At 36.2% G+C, this 21,383-nt stretch overlaps 1 pseudogene; it reads left to right on the top strand.

Annotated features, from left to right (window-relative positions):
- Positions 1–7,897: 7,897 nt before the first annotated feature.
- LOC113262362 (40S ribosomal protein S6-like) lies at positions 7,898–8,618 on the top strand (annotated as a pseudogene).
- The last annotated feature ends 12,765 nt before the right edge of the window (positions 8,619–21,383 follow it).

Below are 21,383 nucleotides of genomic sequence, written 5' to 3'. Positions count from 1 at the left end.
TCCATGCTTTATGCCATTTGAGCTTATGAAAGGGAATGCTCTATTTTTGGATAGCAAGGGACACCTGTATACCTCTTCTTGTGGAGCTTATTTCCATTTAAAAAACATCAACTTCATAGAATCTCGCTTAAAGGAAACCAAGCATAATATTGTTAGTGATAATCCACAAAACATTCAGAGAGAGGATTATTTGCTCAGGGGTAAAAATTCTGAGTGCCTAACCCTGCATTATAAACTCTTTAATACAAATTTAAACTTTGTCAAGGATAAAATTGTTTCCCACATTGAAGTTTTATTTATAAGCCTTAGGTCAATCTGTTTTTATTTTCCATCAACAGATTAATAAGGAAAAAAAATTGACCAATAAAATTGTTATTAGAATGCAGATGGTTTTGTTCTAATGGGTTATAAGGTGGTTCTTTTTCCAGATGGAAGAAATATATTACATGAAATCACTAAGTTTGAAACTTTTAATAAATGTCTAACCATGAAACCGGCTAAAAATTCACTTTGATTCCAGATCTGAATATTTCCTCTCCCTCTTTACAGTTTTGCCTCAGGAAAGACCTACATATCAGATTCAGATATGGGCAATCTTTGCCCCACATCCTTGTTTTCGTTTTTCTTTTTGTTTTCAATGTAGCATAAAGAGAGGATATTGAGCAAAGCAGACTGTGAATTTTAATTTAACAGCTCTGTATTATTTATAAATATGATACCATTTGAAATAGTAAATGTCATCTACATAGATAACTGCTCCAACAGAAAAACCACTAAGATATTTCTTAGGTGATTCTGTCTAAAGAAATTTTTTGTTACAAGAAATGTTATATTTTTTAAAAAATCTTCCAAATTGGTAAAGTTTTGCATTTGTTGCATAACTTTCCACTTTAGTGTGCTTTTTTAGGGCTATGATTACATTATCCTTCTATATCTCACATCATGGATTTTATCCCTTTTGTTGCTTCAGAAACAGTTACAGTGGAGAAGATAAGAGAAAGTCTGAGATAAACGGTAATCAGAATATTAAACTCCTATTAAAGTAATTGAGTTGCCATGTTTATAGAAGGTCTGGCCATTTGGCAGAATCCATGTGTACTTGGACTGTTTTGTTGGTTATTCTTCAAATAGGTTTTGCGAACCCATCCAGAGACTTTAATTTCCTTTGTAAAAGAATCAAAACGCCTTTTGCAGCCCTTCAAGGTTCTTAAATACCTGGCTTAGTGTAACTCTCAGCTTCCAGAGCTCCAGCCACAGGTCTGCTCACACGTGGCAAAGCAGACCATGAATACTCTGCATTCTTCCTCTTCCCCTCTCCTCCTCCTGCTGCTGCTGCTTTTAATTGTGGTATAATTTACATACAATATTATGTTAGTTTCAGATGTACAATATAATGATTTGACATTTTATACATTGTGACATGGTCACCACAGTAAGTCTAGTTATCATCTGTCACCTTAACACAATTAACACAATTCTATTGACTATATTACCCAGGATGTGTATTATATCCCCATGATTAGTGTATAGCTGGAAGTTTGTACTTCTTAATCTCTTTCACCTTTTCACTGCTCCCCCCCTAATTTCCACCGTTCTGGCCACCACCAGTCTGTTCTATCTATGAGTTTAAGAATGGTTTTGTTTTTTAGATTCTATATGTAAGTAGAATTATGCAATATTTTTCTTTCTCTGACTTTTTTCACTTAGCACAATACCATCAAGTTTTATCCATGTTGTTGCAAATGGTGACTTCATTTTGTTCTTTTTTTATGGCTGAATAGTATTAAAGAAGTAGTACCTTCTTTGTCCATTCATCTATAGATGGACACTTATGTTGCTTCCATATATTAGCTATTGTGAGTAATGCTACAGTAAACATCGGGGTGCAAAATTACTATTTTCATTTTCTTCAGGTAAATATTGAGAAGTGGAGTTACTGGATCTTATGGTATTTCTATTTTTAGTTTTTTGAGGAAACTCCGTACTGTATTCCATTGTGGCTGGGCCATTTACATTCCCACTAACAGTGTATGAGGGTTTTCTTTTCTCCACATCCTTGCCAACATTGATATTTCTTGTCTTTTTGTTACTAGCTATTCTGGGTGGTGTGAAATGATATCTCATTGTAGTTTTGATTTGCATTTCCCCGATGATTAGTGATATTTCACATTTTTTGTGTGTCTGTTGGCCATCTGTATGTCTTCTTCAAAAAAATGTCTATTCAGATCCTTTGCCCATTTTTAAATTGGATTATTTGGCTTTTTGGTGTTGAGTATTCTGTGTATCATTTGCATATACCTTCTGTCTTCAGTAGATTGCCTTTTTGCTTTGTTGATGATTTCCCTTGCTGTGCAGATGACTTTTAGTTTGATGTAGTCTGATCTGGGTTTTTGTTTGTTTTTGTTTTTTATTGTGTTTTTTTTTTTTTCTTCTTCTCTTATTTCCTTTGCTTTTGGAGTCAGAGCCAAAAAAAAAAAAAACCTCTAAGACTGATGTTAAGGATCTTACCACTTATGTTTTCTTCTATGAGTTTTATGATTTCAAGTCTTACATTCAAGTTTTGATCCATTTTGATTTGATTTTCACATATGGTGCAAAATAGTGGTCCAGATTCATTCTTTTGCATGTAGCTGTCCAGTTTTCTCAACACCGTTTATTGAAGAGACTATCCTTTCTCCAGTTTATATTACTGTCTCCTTTGTTGGATTTAATTAATTGACCACAGAAGTGTAGGTTTATATCTGGGCTCTTTATTCTGTTCCATTGATCTTTGAGTCTGTTTTTATGTCAACACCATAGGGTTTTGTTGCTGCTGTTGTTGTTTTGTGTACGTATTTGGTTTTGTTTTTGTTTTTTAGAGGGAGGGGCAGAAGGAGAGGGTGAGAGAGAAAATCTTAAGCAGGCTCCACACTCGTGTGGGCCCTGATGTGGGGCTCGATCTCACCACCCTCAGGTCATGAGCCAAAATCAAGAGTTGGATGCTTAACCAACTGAACCACCCATGGCCAGGGTTTTGATTAGTATAGCATTGCAGTATTGTTTGAAATCAGGGAGTGTGATACCCCTGGCTTTTTTTCCTCTTTCTCAAGATTGTTTTAGTTATTCAGGGTCTTTTGTCATTCTATACAAATTTTATAATTATTTGTTCTAGTTTTGTGGAAAATTTCATTGGAATTTTGATAGGGATTGCATTGAATCTGCAGATGACTTTGGATAGTGTAGACATTTTAATAATGTTAATTCTCCCAATCGATGAGCAAAAAATAGCTTTCCATGTATTTGTGTCTTCCTCAGTTTCTTTCGTCAACGTCTTATACTTTTCAGAGTACATGTCCTTTACCTCTTTAGCTGAATTTATTCCTGGGTTTTTTTTTTTTTTTTTTTATAAAATTTTAAATGGAAATGTTTGTTTGGTTTGTCCCTCTAATAGTTTATTTTTGTGTATGGAAATGTAAGAAATTTTTCTCTACTGTTTTTGTATCCTATAACTTTTTTTTTTTAAAGAGCTTTTTTTTTTTTTTTTAAGATTTTATTTATTTATTTGACAGAGATAGAGACAGCCAGTGAGAGAGGGAACACAAGCAGGGGGAGTGGGAGAGGAAGAAGCAGGCTCATAGCGGAGGAGCCTGATGTGGGGCTCGATCTCATAACGCCGGGATCACGCCCTGAGCGGAAGGCAGACGCTTAACCGCTGTGCCACCCAGGCGCCCCTGTATCCTATAACTTAATTGAATTCTTCATTTAGTTCTAACAGTTTCTTGGTGGAGTCTTTAGGGTTTTCTCATTAAGCATGCCATCATTTGGTAGGATTCACCAGTGAAGTTGTCTGGTCCTGGACTTTTGTTGGGAGGTTTTTGATTACTGATCAATCTCCTTACTAGTAATTGTTTTATTCAGATTTTCTATTTCTTCATGATTCAGTCCTGGCAGGTTGTATGTTTCTCAGAATTTATCCATTTCTTTTAGGTTGTTCAATTTTATTTGTTTAATCCATTCAGCCACTCTACATCCTTTGATTGGAGAATCTAGTCCATTTACATTTAAAGTAATCATCAGTAGGTATGTACTAATTACCATTTTTTTCATGGTGTCCTGGCTGATTTTGTAGTTCTTCTCTATTACTTTCTTTTCTTTCTCTCTCCCTTATGGCTTTGATGTCTTTTTTTAGTGTTATATTTAGGTTCCTTTCTTATTTTCTTTTATATTTACTATAATTTTTTGCTTTTTTGTTACCCTGAGGTTCATATATTTCATCCTATGTATATAACAGTCTAAGTTGACAGTAATTTAAACTTGAATACATTCCAAAATTCTACATTTTTACTAGCCTCATGTTTTATATTTTTGGTGTCACTTTTTGCTTTTATATATCCCTTAACCAACTATTATAGTTTAGTTAACTTTAGTTAGTTAGTTAACTTCAGTTTTAGTTAACTTTACTATTTTTATCTTTTAACCTTTTTAGTAGCTTTATAAGTGATTAACCCACTACCTTTACTATATAGTTACCTTTTCCAGTGAAATTTTTGCTTTTATATTTTTGTTGTTGTTGTTGTCGTTATTAATTAGTGCTATTTCTTTTCATCTTAAAAAAGTCCTTTTAATGTTTCTTGTAAGGCTGTTTTAGTAGTAATGAACTCTTTTAGCTTTTGCTTATCTGGAAAACTCTGTGTCTCTCTTTCAGGTTTGATTGATAACCTTGCCAGGTAGAGTATTCTTGGTTTTAAGCTTTTTTCCCTTCAGGTCTGTGAGTATGTCATACCCCTCCCTTGTGACTTGCAAATTTCCTGCCAAGAAATCTTCTATTAGTCTTACGGGGTTTCCCTGATATTTTAACTTTTGTCATTTTAATTATAATATGTCTTGGCGTGGCCCTCCTTGTGTTCATTGTATTTCAAATTCTCTAGGCTTCCTGGATTTGGATCTCTGTTTCTGTCTTTAGGTTTCAGCCATTATTTCTTCAAATAAGTTTTCTGCCCCTTTACCGCTTCTCTTCTGGGATCTGTATAATGTGAATGTTATTCTGCTTGATGCATTCCATAGGTCTTTAAAGTTACCTTCTTTTTTAAAATGATTTTTTTTCCTTTTTGCTGCTCTGAGTTCCACTGCTTTATCTTCCAGTTTGTTGATCTGTATTTCTACTTTATGCAGTCTGCTGTTGAACCACTCTAGTGTATTTTTCAGTTCTGGTTTTGTGTTGTTTAGCTCTGTGACTTCTGTTTGGTATTATCTTACCTTTTGTATCTTTTTGTTGAATTCTGACTGTGCTCATCTATTCTTCTCCTGAGTTCAGTGAGTATCTTTGTGGCCTTTATTTTGAATTCTTTATCAGGTAGATTACTTATCTCCATACCATTAAGGCCTTTTTCTGAATTTTTGTCTTCTTCTTTCATTTGGAACCTACATCTCTCTGTTTTCTCATCTGTTGACTCTCCGTGTTTGTTTTTATGTCGTAGGTAAACAGCTAACTCAGTCTTGAAGGAGTGGCCTTGTGTAGGTTATCATCCTTCATGTTCAGATTACCTCGGTTCTTGTTTGTCTCTTGAAGTTTTGTGATTGTCTAAGCCTCCTGATTTATACTTAGCTTATACCAGTTGTTGAGGGTGTGCCAAAACTGGTCAGTGATCCAAGGGGAGGAATTTCATTTGGTACCAGTTTCAGGCTGATTGGAAGCAGCTTTTAAAGTATGCAATATATACAATCCTGTGGGGCCACAGTTGTAATCCCTATTGGCTTTCAGACCAAAAGAGTTGTCCCCTTGGGGACCATTCTCTCTGGGAAATTTCGTAGTTATAAAAAGGCCAAGTGGATGCACAAGGATTGTCTCCTTGTTTGTGGTCATTGGGTATGCCCTTTTGCCTCTAGGGAAAAGAGAAACCTGCAGCCTGTCCCTCAGGCTGAAGGTGCATGCTAATAGGCCTTTGTCACCAGTAGACTGGAATTATGTTTCAGTCTGATGTTTGGGCAGTGCCTTGGTGGTTGTGGCCTGCCAAGAGCTATCTTTCCAATTGTTACAGTCCCATGGAGCTCTGAAATTCCAGCCCTCTTGACTTTAGCAAAGCAGCTGGAGAGGTCTGGTACACATGTTAGCTTCAGAAAGGCAGTGGGAAAATGTCTTGTATGTACATGGCCATATGCTTCAGCACTGCAGCAAATTTGCCTAGCTACAATTGTATTCTGGCTTTAGGTTGGGAGAGGGAGGATGCTGTAATTGCTAATGCTCACCAGTCCCAGCCACGGGGCAAGGGAGTGTTGCAACCCCCATGTTCACCAACTTAACTAGGGAGCAGGAGAACCCCATGATTGTTCATGCTTGCTTATCCCAAGGAATGGGGAGGGTGCAACTGCCGGTGGTCTCCAGTGTCAGCAAGTGCTATAATCAGTAGTCCCTGTTCATCCCAGAAAGGTGGTATGAGGTGTCACATTTGAACTGTCCATCTGTCCTAGTGGGCTACATGAAAAATGAAGCAAGTGCATCTGCCAGTGCCTCTACCACCAGGGAGGGTCTCAGCTCTCCCCCACCCCTCCAGCCAGTGTTTCTGGATTAGCAAGTGAATCTCCCTCACATATAATCTCAATTTCCTATTGCACTTTGGGACCCTTGTATATCAGTCTTGTTGGTTTTCCAAGCTAGACTTTATGGGGTTTTGTCTTTCTAGTACATATCCCAAGGGCTGGGTACCTGATGTGGGACACCAACCCCTTACTACTCTGAGAGAAGTGCCTGACTGGTGAGATCCTTCCATTTTGTGTGTCACCAGGCCAATCCAGAGAAACCATGTATCTGCCCTTTTTACCCATCTTGATGTAGTTCTTTTATCCTTTGTTGTATTAAACAGTTCATCTAGTTCTCACATCTTTTTCAGAGGGAAATGATCCATATGTAGCCATGGATTTGGTATGTCCATTTGAAGAGTAAGTTCAGGATTTTCCTATGCAGCCATTTTGGACAAATCCACCTCACCCCACAACCACTCCAGTTTTTATCTCGGCATTCTTAAATTTGCATATAACATTCCCTCTTCATGGATCATTCTTCCTTATTCTCTGTCCTGCAATCTTGCTCATTTTCAAGGCTTAGCTCAAATTCTCTGTGCTCTGAATCCTTTCCCATCCCATTCCAGGCAGAATTAATCAATTCCTCCTTTATATGTTTCCACCACACTTCCAGTGGTGAATTGAAGCCAGCTATTATCACTGGTGAGAGCCGATTATTAAATATTCAGGAATTTTCAAGCTGATATTTAAACTCCTGTGAGCTTTAAATCAACCATGGTGAAAATACTTACACTATAGTAATGGGCAAATCAAGGCTCTTACCTTCACTCCCCAGCCCCCAGCCACCTCCCAAGAGAGCTGGTTTCCAGCACACCATTGCTTGTGCATAAATTTACTATAATATATATCCTTTTTCCACTTGTGTTACAGTTAAAATATCAGTACCTCCTATGAAGTAATGAGCTCGCCAAGAGAGGGTCAGTATCTTAATTAATTTTTCTACCTTCCAGAACTCAGGAATATGCTTGGCAAATGGTAGGTGATATATAAATAACAGTTCAAATGAAAAAATATGCATTAAAAAATTACACAAAGTTTTTTTTTCCTAACTTGTTTCTTATGAGAACATTAGGCACATTGTATAACCACTTAAATATATTTCTAGTTCTGCAATATGTAGAGAAATATATTTATGTGACCAGTTGTTGTGGGGATTAAACAAGATAATGGTTAGAGAGATGATTTATAAATAATAACAAATCTATTTAAAAAGCCATATCTATTGTTAACTTTATTACAATTGAGACATTTTATCCATGCTGTCAGTGTCCACAAAGTGTTAAAATTTTCTTAAAATGCCCTTTTTCGTGGAGCCTCGGAGGTGGTAGGCTGCTTCAGGATGAAGCTGAACATCTGTTTCCCAGCTACTGGCTTCCAGAAACTCATTGAACTGTACGATGAACACAAACTTTGTACCATTTATGAGAAGCATATGGCCACAGAAGTTGCTGCTGATGCTTTGGGTGAAGAATGGAGGGGTTATGTGGTCTGAATCAGTGGTGGCAATGACAAACAAGGCTACCCAGTGAAGCAGAGTGTCTTGACCCATGGCCGTGTCCACCTGCTGCTGACTAAGTGGCATTCCTGCTGTAGACCAAGGAGGACTGGAGAGAGAAAGGGCAAATCTGTACGGGGTTGCATTGTGGATGCCAATCTCAGTGTTCTTAACACGGTCATTGTAAAAAAAGGGGAGAAGGATATTCCTGACTTGCTGATACTACTGTGCCTTGTCACCTGGGGCCCAAAAGAGCCAGCAGAATCCGCAAACTTTTCAAACTCTAGATCTAAAGAAGATGATGTCCGCCAGTATGTTGTGAGAAAGCCCCTAAACAAAGAAGGTAAGAAACCTAGAACCAAAGTGTCCTCCAACACAAATGTTGGGTATTGCTTTGAAGAAACAGCGCACTAAGAAAAATAAAGAAGAGGCTGCGGAATATGCTAACCTTTTGGCCAAGAAAATGAAGGATGCCAAAGAAAAATGCCAGGAACAGATTACCATGAGACAGAGGCTGTCCTCTCTGAGAGCTTTTACCTCTAAGTCTGAGTCCAGTCAAATCTGAGATTTTCTAAGGGTGGCAAATAAGTAAGATCAGACATCAAAAAAAATTTTTTTCTTAAATTACTCATGAAAACAAATTAATAAGCAACATTGAAATTAATAACCTATTTATACATTCATTAATAAAATAATTATCTTTGTGAAGGAAACACTATTATTTAGCTTTTTTTTTTTTTTTAATAAACTCAAATTCTATCACCTACATAAAACTTGCTTGTGCCACTGGATGAGAAAGGCACCATGGAAAGGAAAAGAGTGAGTAAATTATATAATTTCATTTTCCAAACTTGCAGCTCAGTTTTATCTGGTTCTTAAAATAGATGTTTGTGTATGCTTTCCTTCAAATATTGTTTTCCACGGTCCAATTAAATTTTTTAAAGTTTAAGTTAGTTGGAACATACATATTAGTTATAATATTGTTTTATTATGTATTCTAAATGATTGCAGCTAGATAGACTATTCTAGGAGTTGATTTGGAGTGATTTTACACTAAATTTGGGTACATCTACTTTAGAAATGTCTACATTGGATTTCTGATCAGATTAAAAATAGTAATTCCAGTTCCAATTGGAACATGAGTCAATGGGTTTATTCAATATGAATCCAACATTTGAGGGAAAAATAAGAATTCTTTTTTAACGAATTCTCACTGACAGTTTGTTAAATTAGGACAGGTTTGCCAACATAGGGAAACATCTCTGTCTTTTTTATGAAACAAATAGAAAAACTAATACTGACACTCAGATTTCAAATTGTGTAAATGAAATGCAGGGAGAAACTAGGCAATAAAGAGAAGTAAAAAAGTTAAATGTGGATTAATAGCTGTGACCTTATCTAATAACTTTTTGTTGATACCTAAATTTTTAAAAAATACATATTTTAGAACTGTGAACTAAAGAATCATATATATTTATGTCTATTTTTGATACTTCACTACTTCCTGTTAGCACTTCCATGGCGATGAGTAGGAAACTTCCCATTCTGTACAGAATCTTAGAACCAGCTTTTCCTTATGGTATAAAAACAATGATATAACAGTAGTTCAAACAGAAGAGTACCAGATCAATATAAGACAATTCATTAAATATTAGGCTAAATTATTTTTTTCTGTGAAGCAGGAGAAAAATTAAGTGCAGATGAACAGTTTTGTGAGTCACACCTTTTATTTGCTGAAAAAAACTTTGAATCAAGAGCTATGTGGATGAAAGAATGTAAGCAAGAGATAACATGAATGCATGTATGTAAATGCACTTGGCTTTTAACATGAGCAGTAGATTTATAATGATGCTATAAAGCTATGGACATAAAAGCTTTAAACTTCTTTTCTTTAAATATGTATAGAGAATCAATATCATTCAGAAGTTTTGCAGAATTCTTTCTAGGAGCTGGGTTTTGAATGGCCTACATGGCCCTACAAAATGGGGCTACAACCAGGAAGATCCAACACTCTGTTCCAGAGAAAGTGCTATTGACCAGCATGTTCATTCTTCCAAAGAAGCTGGAAATTTGTACTTCTAAGTGAAACATTCTGATTTTTAAATTTTGCAACTAAAATCAACAAACAAAAAAACCACCTAAAGGAACCCAAAGCATATATATGAGCTTACTATATCATGAAGCCTGCAGTCTCCGACTTTCTTCAAATTTCCTATATAGAAAACTGTACGATTTTCTCAAATATTTTTAAACTATTGAATGAGCAAAATGACCATTTAAAACTAAATAATTGATTCTTTTCATATCTGTGTCCCAAGTTATTTATAGGACTGATGCTTTTTTGAGGAAATAATTTCCAACTCCAGGTGTCCCCGGGTCTTTGGGTTTAAAGGCCAGGCCTTACTTACTTACTTACATATTTACTTGTTTAGAGTTAAAGGGAATTAGGATGAAGGACAAAGGAGTAGCAGACCTATAATAAGCAAAGGGTTAAAGATCTGATGATGTGTTAAACACTTCCAACAACTCTGTCAAAAATAATTCAGATTAAAACAAAGCAAAGCAAACAGAAGCTCCCATATGTGGTCCTAATCATAAACATATATATTTTTTAACTGTACATGATTGTTTATTCTTACCTAAAAGCATTTGAAGTGACCTGTCAATTTGGCATTTTCCAAAACGAGGGACTTTAAGGATTCATCAGAGATGTACTGACTCTAAGAATGCTTTTTAACTATCAGGAATCAACCTTAACCTGACCATTTTAGTGGACATTTTAAAAACCTGCTAGCAATGCAAGAAACATTGAAAATTAATCTGAAGGGCAAAATGACCCATTTAAATATATTTTTAAATCAGTTCAAATGAGAGAACTTTTGGATAGACTTCATCCAAATTACCATTTTGACCAAGTTAGCAGCATATAAAACAGGGGGTTGTTATGTGAAGGAAGACTTAAAATTAATGCCCCAGATCTGTGTGGAGCCCAAGAAATGTAATAGCATAGTTTGGTTTTTTTAACCTCATCTCATTAATTTGAATATATAAATATATATTTCTCCAAAGAGTCCACTCATCATATTTGTGCCATTAGTCAGACTGTAAAGACCTTAAAAAGTAGATATGTAATCTCCTGGTTATTGAAATTTAGGCAGTTTCAGGAATGTCCCAAATAGTTTAAGACAAGCCAGTATTTCACAATGCTCACTTAAAATATTTTCTTTGTTTTCTGTATTTTGGCCCTGGTTTTGGAGATTGACCCAATATATTTTAAATTGCACTTTAACTTTACATGAGAAATAATTCTTTAAAATTAATAAATGTATGTATATTTTGGAATCCCAAAGATTTTTTTAATGCTTTTCAGATATGCCCCTATCATTCTAATTACAAAATACCATGTATTCTGGGGCATGCTCTTTGGACAATTAAGATTAGCTTGTTAATTATATACATTATAGTGTTTTATTTGGTCTAATTTTACAACAAAATGAGGCAGAGATTTGTTCATGAGCATTGGTGTGTTGAATGTTATCTATCATAGTGAAACTAACAATACATTTTAAATAAATCACTTTGAATATTTGCTTTTTTATCATAGATTAAATGCTAAGTAAGTTTCACATGTTATATTTTTAGTAACTTTGTATTTTAAATAGTTTAAGATTTATAAGAAAGTTGCAGAGAACATTGAGAGTTCCCACAAACCTCACAACAAGTTCCCGCTAACATCTTGCACTAGTATGGTATATTTGTGATAGTTAATGGAAAATATTGACATATTAATATGAAGATTATATTTTATTGAATTTTGTTAGTTTTCATCCAGGATCCTTTTTCTGTTCCAGGACCTTATCCAGCATGACTTTCAGTCATCATGTCTAACTTAGGCTCCTCTTGGCTATGATAATTTCTCAAGCTTTTCTTTTTTTTATGACATTGACACATGGAGGGGTATCAGTCAGGTATTTCATAGACTGTCCTTCATTCGGGACTTCTCTAAATTTTTTTCTCATAATTACACTGCGGATATGGGTTTGGGGAAGGAAAACCACAGGGTAAATACCATTTTTATCATGTCATATCAAGGCTACATGCTACTAACATGACTCATCACAATTGATGGGCTCATTCATCCCCTGGCTGAGGTAATGTTTCTCAGATATCTGCATTCTAAAGTTGATCTTTTATCCTCCTTTACAAAGTATACTTTATGGAGGGAAGTCATTAGGAGCAATCTATACTTAAGGCGGGGGAGTTATGTTCCACCTGCATAGGAGTGGAGTACCTGCATAAATTATTTGTACTTCTGCTGCAAAAGAGATTTGTCTGTTTTTTCAATTTGTTTACTCAATAATTTATTTACATCATGGATGTTTATTTTCCACGTTGGGCCAGAATTTAGAATTACTTTATTTTTGCGATACGAAGTTTTCCAGCTTTGACTTTTGGAAGCTCTTTCAGTTGGCTCCTACATCAAATTGACACTCTTCCTCATCTCTCCCACACCAATTACATAATTCTCAGTGTGTGTGTGTGTGTGTGTGTGTGTGTGTGTGTGTATTCAATCCTTTCCTTACTTTCTGTCAATATGGGACATTCCAGGTTCAACTTGGAGTCGCTTGTCCCTGTCCTGCTCTTCCCCCTGCTCGCTCTCTTGCACATAAATAAATAAAATCTTAAAAAAAAAAAAAAAAAAAGAGCCAGATGCGAGGTTCTAGGACCTCTCAGTTTATCTCCTCTTCTTAGCATAATCATTCTTTCACAAAATTTAGTTGTCTCCCTAGAATTTACGATGTACACTTTCAAGGAATTTAAATCCACTTTCAAATACCCTATACCACTTGCCCTGCTGTGCGGAGTATTATGACAGAGTATTCCCAGTTCCTCCTAAGCTTTGTGACATTGATGTCTTCCATTTTACTTCTTCATATGTTATAATCAACTGCTACATTGCTACTATTATTATTTGTTTAAACAAGTGAGAATGAGAAAAATAAAAGATTTCTTTCTTTCTATTTCATTTAACCATCTTTAAACTTACTGATCTTTTCCTTAGCCATGTTATGTCTACTGTTGAATCTGTCAAAGGCATTTTTTTCTCTTTCTTACAGTGTTTTTTATTGCTAGCGTTTTCTTTTAATTTTTTTTTTCAAATTTGTATTTAAATTCTAGGTAGTTAACATATAGTGCAATATTAGCTTCAGCAGTAGAGTTTAGTGATTCATCACTTACATATAATACCCAATGCTCAACACAGCAAATGCCCTCCTTAATAATATCTTAGAATTGCCATATCCCTGGTTATAATACTCATCTATTCTTACAGTACTGCCCTTAACATATTTACTTTTTCCAACAGTGCCCTTAACGTATTAATCAAAGTTATTTTAAATTCCCTCTGTGATAATTCCCACATGCTCATTATATATGGGTTTGCTTATGATGATAATGTTTCCTTTTCAGACTTTTTTTTAATTGCCTTTTGACCTGTTTTGTAATTGATTTGTTGAAAGCCAGACATGTTGTATCAGATAATAGGAACTGAGGTACATAGGCTTTATTGTGAGACTTTATGTTAATCTGGCTGGGAGCTGGGGTGTGTTTAATGTTTGCTGGAGCTGTAGGTGACAGAGGGTTCCTTTGATGCTCCTGTTTTGGTCTGCCCTGCTGACTTTGGATTTCCGTAAATATTCCTTCTCAGAGTCTGTATCTTACAGACCTTTCTTTTTTCTTTTTCTTTTTCTTTAAGATTTTATTTATTTATTTGACAGAGAGCACAAGCTGGGGGAGCAGCAACAGTGGGAGAGGGAGAAGCAGGCTCCCCACCAAGCAGGGAGCCCAATGTGGGGCTCCATCCCAGGACCCTGGGACCATGTCTCTTCTCTGGGTAAAGAATTCCCAAGTATGCTCAATCTATTTCCTCGAAACTCTGTCCCCTGTTGACTTTTTTGTTTTGTTTTGTTTTTCTTTTAGGTGATATGAGGAAGGGTGGGATTGACTAGAGTGGGAGGAATCCCCCCCCTTAGTTGGAATAAGGCCTAGGCAAAGTCCTTCCCCTTGGAGAATATTTATGCGTTCTTCAGAGACTTTTGGTAGATTTCACAAGGATTACTCTTCCCCTTTTCACTGCTAGAGTCATGAAGGACTCTCTCAGATACTCTCTATAAGAGCCTGATGTGGTTTCTGGGAGTTAAACACATACAAGGAGTTTCTCCCTGTCCAGCCAGTCCACTCTTCAGCCTCCAGTAATTACACAACATTACAATTTAAGTGTTTCTATTAGTTTAGGTCTCCAGTGGTTTCCTGTACCACCTTAGCAGATTTAGGCTATCTTTCAATGGATGGGTCTGTCTCTCTAGATTTCACGGTGGCGGTTTGCACTGCAACCTCAGGTCTGTAATGGGTGCAAGAAAAATTATTATCTGCTCAGCTTTTTGTTGTTGTTTTAAGGATAGGAATGACAACTTACAAGCTCTTCCTACATTGGAGCTTAAAATGGCAAAGTAATTACTTTTTAAATATAAAATACTATTAAACATATTGTGGGTCATTCAGTTCACAGTATTCGTAGGAACAAAAATATAATAATAGGTTATTTCCTGAATCAGGTAAAATATAACACATTGGATTATCAATTTAATAAAAATACCTCCTAAGAAGCTAAGGTGACAAGTTTTCTGAAAAGACAATATGTTTTTGAGTACTTGCTTAAAAAAAGAGAACACATTTTTTAATAATTAAGTTTCTTTCAAAAGTATGTAAATACGTTTATTCACGTAGCACCAATCTGCAGAAGTCTCCACACCTCGGGAATATTGAGTCTGATAATTTCTACGGTAATTGCATTTATACTTAGGCTAAGGAAAGGACAATTCAATTTTAGCTTTTAGGACATTAGCTGATTTATTCAGGGGTCAAAATAGGAATGTTCTCCTGAAAAGCAATGAATCGACTCAGTGCATTCCATACACCATATATTATTTTTTATAGCTAAGGAGTCCTTGGTATTTTTAGGATTGCTTTTAGTTTCTACATGTGTGTGCCTCTACCCCAGAAATTAGCAAAGGAAAAAAAAAAAAAAAACAAGCATGGTACCTGGCACTTCAGCCGTTTTTCCATCGTGTGTGTGTACACTACATTTTTTACAAACGACTCTTTCAAGATTTAAAAGGATTTCTCATAGTGTTTCTGCAACATAAGTAAAATGGGTCAGACGGTATGGGAGCTCAAATGAAAATAACTAAGGAAGACTGCCCATAGACACACTTCTCTGCTTCAGCTTTCTAAATGTATCCATCCTGCTGAATAGAGACTTTCAATAGGGGAATGAAAATACAGGCTATTGTGTAGGTGTTTAAATTGTGTGCACTGACCTAAACCAAAATTGTTAACATAATTCAGAGTCATAAGTTTTCGCAGATGAGTGTGTGACTGAAAAATGCACACTATGTGGAATGCAGGGTGACATATTTATTCTCAACTGCCTGGCTAATGCAGCTGTGTCCTGTCTGTCCTATATAACTCCATGTTAATATTTCAAAGAGGACATTTCCTTAAAACAGCATGATACATCTTTTGATATAATATGACTTTATATTATACTAAGATAGTATAATGTAGCATACACTTTCTGTTACTTTGGAAAGGAAAAATCAAGACGGAATGCATTATGGACTAAGTCAATCACTAAAGACTTGTGTATTTTAAACATTGTGTAACTGGTGAAAAATGAACAGCTAATAGAAGAAAGAGGATGCAGTCACAGAATGGAATGTGAAGGTCGGCTAAATTAAGCACTCACAACAATGCAAATTTAAGAGTAAAATTGATAATCATGATTATGTTTACACAAGCAGTATATCTTTTATACTTTTTATAGGGAACATGATGCAGAAGTGGGATGGTGATCAGTTGGTCGGTGAAATGGGCCTGAGTTTTATATTCAGTGACAGGAAAATTTTGTAAATTATCCCAAATGCTGCAAAAACCCTAATTTTCAATGTCATTTGGTCTCCCTGCTCATGTTTAAGTTTGATTTAGACTGTGAAAGAAATGGCAAATACCCTAGTTGCTATGTAAAGGTCACATTTAAGAGAGAAGTATTTTTTGAGCCCGATTTTTTTTTCCTTTTTTTCCAAATTGAAATTTAGGAGGGGAGTGTTTTGGAGAAGGCCCTGGCCTGCTGACTTCAAAGAATAGATTGGGCTGGGGAGGGGGAAGGCTATAAAAAGAGAAAAAGGCTTAAATGCCTCTTTACTCCTTTAAACTGTAGCCAGCCGTTAGAAATGGAAGGGAACCTAGAAGATAATTACGATAAATCACATCCTGAAAACTTTTAATATTTTTTGCCCTAGGATTTAGAACTTGAGATTTTAAGGTTTTTTTTTTTTTTTTAAAAAAAAAAAACATTTCAATGATGTCTGTCATTTAAATAATTGTTTTAAGAGAAGAAAATAACTGTGACAGTAAAAGATGAACTGAACCGTGCTCTGGACATGAAGGACTGTAAGTGGGAATATGCAGTTGTAAAGCAGTACACATCAAAACACTGTGGTGACAAATAATAAGCAGACTAAGTGACTTTCAAACTATGAAACTAGGTCAGATATCAGATAAAGTGTGTATCTGTAACAGCAGCATTTTGTTATCTGAATTGTTCAAGTTTGAATATTGAAGTTCAGTGTGTTGACTTTTGTTTAACTCTGGGTGGTTCAGAATTTCATTTATAAGCTAACTTTATATCCCTAAAGGACCTGACAAAAGCAAGATAAAAGCACAGATCAGCAGCAGTTCCTAGAGTCACGACTTAATCTAATGTTATTCACGTTGGATGATAATCACAGCTCATTTGCTCATTTGAGAGTCCTCCCTTTGGATCTTAAAAATAGCCTAATATAAGTCAGTCCCCTGAGAGGAATATCCACAAAAAGCACTGTTCATCTTCCCCAACCTTAGTTAATAATAAATCCCTGTCAAAGAACCCTTGGAAAAAGGTTAGATTGGGAGATAAGAAGTCTTGCAAAAATTAGTGACTTCAGGAAGGCAAAAAGAAGAGATGGAGGGAAGAGAGGTTTATGAAAGGAGTTAGTATCTGGGGAAAAAAATACATACATACACACATATACATACTTACTATGGGCATATATACACTACACCATTAGCTCATGTTTAGACATTACTAAATATCTTGGAGGTGACCTCAAAGTAATCTATCATCAAAGGTTAGTGTTAGTCACAAACATGGGAGGTTTGTATGCACCTTGTGTACACCTGCTTATATACACCTTTCATAGCAGATTTTTCTAGAGAAAATCTGAATTTAAGTAGTCTCTTGCACTTTCCCTTTTCGTTATGCCCTTGCCCCCTTTTCATGCAATTGGTCGGCATGACCATGTGTTGCTCTTTATGTCCAATTCCTTCACCAGGTTTGTCCCCCTTGCCCAGTGAACCCGTTGCTCCTACATCTGAGAATCCTCTTGCTTCAATCTCTGTGCAGCTTGTTTCTCTTCAGGCCTCTTGTGGTTTAAGAAGACGTTTTAGACTCTACTGTATCTTCCTGAATTAAGGTCCCCCTTTCAATTACTCCTCCCTCCTTGAAGTCTGATTTTCTTCAACTCCTTTGACCAGAACTAGTACTTACAGGGCTGACCAAGAGACATTTGTTCCTGTAGCCTCTGTTCTTAGACACCTCATAAGCATTCCCTTCTTAAACTCTATATTCTTTGCTTCCTACCCTGCCCCCACACATTTGCAGGCACCTAGTAAGGAAATTAAGATAACACCCATGTTTATACATACCACATTGTCCTGAATTTTTACTTGAAAAATATGGTCTTTCATGCTTTGAGGATTTGAGTAGCCATCAGAATGCACCGCTTAGATCTCCTGCTGCAAGAAGTGTAACTGACATCCCTACCATTTTCAAACCGAGACTCTGTTCTTTCAAGATGCTTTTAGCCAGGGACTGAGCATGGCTGGCCCATTCTTACAACATGAAACAACTTTGGCTAAAGCACACACTCACCTGTATGCCCTCATGAGCCTTTCTTGGAACTACACTATAGTTCAAGACTCTTAATATGCATTCCCCTTTCTTTCCCTCTTTATTCTTTATGGGTGTTTAACCAGTCATGTTTTTTTCCATGTCTAATCCAGGTTGGAAGACCCAAACTGACGTAAGAATATAGAAAAACTTTTTTTAAAAGAATACAGAATATGTGGTCTCCATTCCAAGTATCATGTCCATTAATGAATTTTAATGTAAAGTAGTAAACAATTTCATGGCTACTTAAGTTGGAAGCATTTGGAATGAAATACCAATTCTGTAGAGTACCAGTTATGATTTTAGACTATCCCTTCAAGCCATTGTTTTCTATATTCTGAAATAAAAATATCAATAATTATCTCGTATAGGGCTGTTGTCTAGAAGAGGTTTCCTACATATAGTAAACATCCATTAAGTGGTAAATTTAAAAGTAATGATTGAAGAATCAGGCATCTTCAGGAAATTCATTTTGGATACTTGAAAGAATGGCTTTGAAATGCAAATTTTATATTACTCTCTGGGACTGGGGAAATGGCAATTTGATAGACAGAAGAAAGATTGTCATGGTTGGCAAGATCTCCTGGAATTACCTCTTCAGCGTTAAGATTTCCTGAAAACCTTGGGTGGCTGAAGTCCTGACTTGCTCTCAGGGATTTCACTAGGTCTCACTTTTTAATAGGAAAGAATCACAATCTCATGAAAAATTTATCATTAGGACCCCTACAGACCTGTGGAAACTGAACTTTTGAAATTTTAACTTTGTGGTTTTTGCTTGCACTTGAAGGATTATAGAAATGACCTTGTTTTTATTTTTTTATTGTTTTTTAAAGATTTATTTATTTATTTTTATTTTAGAGAGAGAGAGAGCAGAGGGAAGGGGCAGAGGGAGAGGGAGAGAATCTCAAACAGATTCCCTGCTGAGCATGGAGCCAGAAGTGGGGGTCAGTTGGCCCACCCCAAAATCATGACCTGAGCCCAAATCAAGAGGCAAACATTTAACTGAGCCACCAAGGTGCCCCAGAAATGACCTCATTTTTAAGTAGTCCCAGTCTTAAGCATGATAATTTGGGGTAATTAGTGCTGTGTCCTCAGGTTAACCCTCAGATAACCTGACTTAGGTGAAAGGAAATAAACACATGGCAGTTCAGAATTTTTGCAAAGGGTTAAATATAATGAAACAACATTTAAAAGAAACTACAGTTCTTCGAGATAGAACTTTGATTTGCAAAAGTCTCTGTTACATGAAAGAAATAATAATTTGCATTTTGTTTTATTATTCCAGCAGAACTTTAATACATATAGAACTTTAATATTTGATGCGAATATTTAATTATTGCAAATTCTTAGTCATATATGTGAAGAATGAGATATAGCAAACATGAAATGTCCTTCTAGTTTAAGAACACCGTGATATGCATGACAGAAGTGAGGTTTTGAGGTCAAGTCTGTCATTTCATATAATGTGACTTCCTTAAAGATTAGATGGTAGTGCAGGTCAGTGATAAGAAAATAATGGGCCATGTCCATTCAGACAAGAAGTTAACACTTAAAGAACTAATTTCGCTTCTTTTTAAGTATCAGAATTTAGCCACACCTTGATTAAGGAGTAAAGAATGTTGCCGATGGGAGGAGTCTGTGTTGTGTGAATGGAAGCCTCAGTTCTTGGATTCCCAATGAAAAAATTTATATGGGGATCCACACTCGAATAAAGACAGCCAGGAAGTAGCAAGCACTAAGCCATTTATTAAAGCAAAAGTATCCCTTCAAGGTGGAAAAGTGGGCAGGTTCCCTGAGGTGGAACTGGACCGTAGGTGGTTTTGGGATTGGATATTCGTTGGGTCTTTCTGGGCTGGAAGGAGCTGTGACAAACAGTGGGGTGGTCTCTAACGGAGGGTGCTTCTAGTCAACTCCCACAGGTTGGGAGGGGGAGTCTTTGACCCTAGAAGGTTTGTACCAGAACCATCATGGGGGCCTTTCCCTATGGCAGGAGTGGTGGTGGAAGAGAAAAGTGTATGCTCTGCACGTCTGGCTCTTTATCTGTTAGCCCCAAGGTCTTGGAAACCAGGAGGTCAGAATGTTGAGCCCCCTGGGCTTCTAAGGTGTAAGCCATATAACACAGTCTTGGCCTCTAGCTCCTGTTTCTATCATTCGCCCTTCAAGGGCCTGGGCCTGTGTCTTAGGGTGTTCCTTCCACTGCTCATGTCTCGCTTCTACTTAACAAAAACAAGATGTTACCTCCTAGAGTACTGGTGCTATCTAAGATGATAATTCACAAATGAAAACAACACTGAAAAGAAAGTGGACAAATTCTTTAACAGATATATCAGTAATTATATTCTGAAGAATACAAACAGTGATGCTGACTGAACAAACACATATTATTTTAGTAGATTTAATAAATAAGAAGTTCCCTGGAATACTGACAGAAATCAGTTTCAATCGACTAAAAAGCATGAACTTTCTGAGAAAATGGATTAGTAGCAACATAATCATACTGTGTATGAATACACAGCAAGTTGCTGAGATTAAGAGAATAAACAGGAAAAAAGTAAGTAGCTTTTTATTAAAAATTTTTGGAAACTCATGATCAAATAGTACAGTTGAGGGCTAGGCATTAGACACTATACCCAAGAATAATATTGACAATTTAGAAGGATTTTTTTTCCCTCATAAACCAGATACTGGAAGACCTTTCTGTAGATGCGCAGATAGTAAATAATTTAGGCTTTTCAGGCCCCTTATGGTCTTTGTTCCACACTACTGTGTTTCTTTTCTTTAACAGCCTTAAATACTTTTTTTTCTTAGCTGGAGGTGGAGCATACAATGACCAAGGCCTAGATTTGGCTCGAGGGCTGTAGTTTGCTGACCCTTGATTAGTATTCCTGAAATACAGATACTCACACCCTCCACAGAAGGGGTGCAGCACATGACATAGGATAAATGAACTGTCCTGAGATACTGAGTTCAAAATAACAGAAAACTCTTATCACCAGGTTCTAGGATATCACACATCTTTGTAGAGAGGACTGGAGCATCTATGAATGAGAAACTTACCTGATTGGACAATCATATGGAAATGCAATCAATACTGTACACCCACTTCCACCTTCTAGCTGATACATTTGATTCTAGGTTTCTGTTCTTTCCTTTGCCTCCTTGCCCCTTTCTTTCATAGATACAAAACGGTTTGTGATTTTTAACAGAGATGACCGAATACATTTCCCCTGATCTTATTTAACATAACAGATGAAGGAAAAAAATTGGTAAAGAATTTGTAGT

The sequence above is a fragment of the Ursus arctos genome, unplaced genomic scaffold, assembly GCF_023065955.2.
Source record: "Ursus arctos isolate Adak ecotype North America unplaced genomic scaffold, UrsArc2.0 scaffold_9, whole genome shotgun sequence".
NCBI classification, from domain to species: Eukaryota; Metazoa; Chordata; class Mammalia; order Carnivora; family Ursidae; genus Ursus; species Ursus arctos.
This window is presented reverse-complemented; position numbering and strand designations above follow the sequence as displayed.